Here is a 2,975-nt window from a genome sequence, read left to right on the forward strand (position 1 = left end):
AACCTGTTTTATTGATTTTTATTTCTTCCAGGTGAGTCATTTCTGGGACTAGTTCTCTGCAAGAGATCTGCTTTCTAGCTGGGTGTGCTAAGACACACCCCTTTAATCCCAGCACTCAGGAGGCAGAGGCAGGGGGAACCCTGTGAGTTTGAGGCCAGCCTGGTCTACACAGTGAATTCCCAGGACAATCAGGGCTCCAGAGTGAGACCCTGTCTCCTCTTCATGACAAACAAGGTCATGATAGGAGTGGGTAGCACTGGGTGGAAAGGCCAGGCCAGCAGCATGCATCCCTAAGCATCCTAAGAGCCCAGCATCTTCCTCTGGGTGAGGTCAGTGGACTCTCTGGTGGGTACCCGTACCAGCTTCTACACAGAAAGAAGCAGAAGCTGAGGAACCGTGGAGGAGGGAGGAGAATGAGGCCAGAAGGGGGCGTTTTCAGCTTTCCTTCCTGTCTGGGGGTGATAGTTCTAGACATGGGAGGATACTGCCACAGCACAGGCCTCCCTCAGGCAAGAGGCCCAGGCTACTTGGCACGAGGGAAATCACCAATTCTGCCATAGAACAGGGTAGCGGGACTTGGGCAGGAGGCGTCTGTCCAAGGAACAGGGACAGCCATGACCACAAGCTGCAGACACTTCAGCTCCCATGCAGGCCCAGAGGCAGGCAACCCGAGCCATGGTGTCTCTGGTGGGGAAGTTGGACAGTGCTGTCAGTGACTAGGACTCTGAATGAACAAAGATCCCATTGTGATAGACGGTTCCCTGGAGGAACCGAGCAGAGCAGGTTCCAGTTTTGTTGTCACACTCGAGCTTGGGGAGTTCAGGGTTCCCTGGAGCCGAAAGGTATAAAACAAAGTGTATTCTGACTGAGCCGGTCAGGCCACAAGTTGCGAGGCCACATGGTCCACAGGTCTAGGAAGTGAGAGCGGGGATCAGTCAGCCCTGATGGGAGTTGACCGCTGTGTCTCCGCTGCGTGGCATTCAGCATTTCCTGGGACTTGCCTCCCGCCTGCTGAAGTGTGAACAGCTTCACAATACTGTGAATTCTCTAGCACTAAGACCACTGGAGACGTGAAGACACATCTCTTTACCGCCATGGAGCCAGAGAGATGGCTCAGGGGTCAGGAGCGCTTGCTCTCGCAGAGGACCTGCGCCTTGATTCTCAGCATCCACACGGCAGCTCACAAACATCCACGGCTCAGTTCCAGGGACTGTGATGCCCTCTTCTGACCTCTGTGAGCACAGGCACCATGTACGCGTGGTATATAGACATCCATGCAAGCAAAACGTTCACACGTGTAAAATAGTGTTGTTGTTGTTGTTGTTGTTGTTGTTGTGGTTAAGGGGCTGACTCAGAGGTTAGCTGCGTCCTGGAACCCCACCCTGGCATTGACCATAACGCATAACAGCTGCATCCCTGGAGCCCCCGGCACAGCCTCCTCTCACCAGCAATTGCCGCTGCTTTTATAACCTTGGAGAGGGTTCTTAGAAGTTTCCTCAATTTTGTGAATTTTGTTACTTTTGGACTCTTTTGAGCCTCCCTCCCTCCCGGAGGGAGGCGCTAGCTACACAATAAGCACTTGAACCTAAAAGTGAGTTTTTTAAGTGAGTCCCCATCTGGCTAAGGACGGGGTAGTCATGGTAACCCTCACCAGCCATCATTCATGGAGATAAGGCATACTCCTTTAGGGAATCCCTGCTTTCAATCTCATTGCACAGGAATGGAAGCTAGCATCGCTGAAGCCCACTTCATCTGTGTGTCCTGTGTGTCCCTCTCACTGCATCATGAAGCCTACTTCCTTCCATCTCTGTCCTGTGTACCCTCTCTCACTCCATCACGAAGCCCATTTCCCTCCATCTCTGTCCAGCGTGCCCCCTTTCACTGCCCTCCCACTCTCCCCAGTGCTCGAGGTAGGGACGACCATGGAGCTGACTGTAGTCTGGGGCAGCATCCTTCCTGAGCCTGCAGGACTTGTGGGAGAGAGCAGGGCAGAGCCAAAGCCCCTGACCCTACAGCCACTCTGCTGCAAATGCTCGCACTGCCTCCAGGGGGCTCCAGCACCCTCCCTCCCAGGAGACTTTGAGACACAGCCCAACACTTCACATAAAAACAGCACAGAGGCTCTCTTCCTTGAGAAACCACAAAGCCAAGTTCTTTCCACTTTGCACTGGATTGACTCCAAGTCAGCTTAGGGTGATGGTGGTTGATAGTGATGATGGTGATGATGACGATGATGATGATGTTGATGATTCGTAATTCTTTTACAACCTACAGGCTGTACATGGTTAACCATTTGCATCCAGGCAGATAGGCGTTGCTTTTAAATAGGAAGTGACCTAGTGACTTTCTTCTGGCAAGCCCAGCATCTCACTACCCTTTTCTTAATGGTCACTGCTGGTCACATCTGTTGACAGAATGGTCCTCACACTCCTAGGGCTGGAGCCTGGACAACGACTGAGGCAGGGGTAGCTGGCCAGTCCACGTTGGATCTCAGCATTTCCTGGGGTAAGCATGTATCCCTTCCCAATTTTTTCCAGACATGTCTTAGCTTCTTGGACATTCTCACCCATGGTAGGGATGTCTGGCAAGGACAGCTTCCTATGGGGTGTGGCATGCCAGCCAGGCTTCCACACAGTAAGTCCTTACAATTTTCTCATGTACCAATCCTTGTGGTTTTAGCAGAGAAGAGCATGTTTTCCCGAAGATAGTTCTTTCTGCAGGGCCCATCTGGAGGTTTCATTCTCACCGCCTCACACCAGAGCTTTGGAGATGGGTGGTCACTGCTTCTTTCTTTGGGAAATATCTGAGAGACATCAGTCTAGAAAGGAAGTGCGTGTGTGTTTGTGTGTGTCTGTGTGTATGTGTCTTTGTGTGTGTGTGTGTGTGTGTGCATGCCTGTGTCTGTCTCTCTGTGTATCTCTGTGTGTGCGCCTGTGTCTCTGTGTGTGTGTGTCTGTGTCTCTGTGTGTGTGTGT

General features: G+C 52.0%; 1 protein-coding gene across 1 annotated transcript in view; it reads left to right on the top strand.

Annotated features, from left to right (window-relative positions):
* Positions 1 to 2,440: 2,440 nt before the first annotated feature.
* The window catches only part of Ccr6 (C-C motif chemokine receptor 6), a 12,619-nt gene continuing 12,084 nt past the window's right edge, over positions 2,441 to 2,975 (top strand). The window contains exon 1 of the mRNA XM_026787473.1: positions 2,441 to 2,505. The gene's annotated coding sequence lies outside the window, so the exon portion shown is untranslated. The remainder of the gene's footprint in view (positions 2,506 to 2,975) is intronic.

The sequence above is a fragment of the Microtus ochrogaster genome, linkage group LG9, assembly GCF_000317375.1.
Source record: "Microtus ochrogaster isolate Prairie Vole_2 linkage group LG9, MicOch1.0, whole genome shotgun sequence".
In the NCBI taxonomy this organism is placed as follows: domain Eukaryota; kingdom Metazoa; phylum Chordata; class Mammalia; order Rodentia; family Cricetidae; genus Microtus; species Microtus ochrogaster.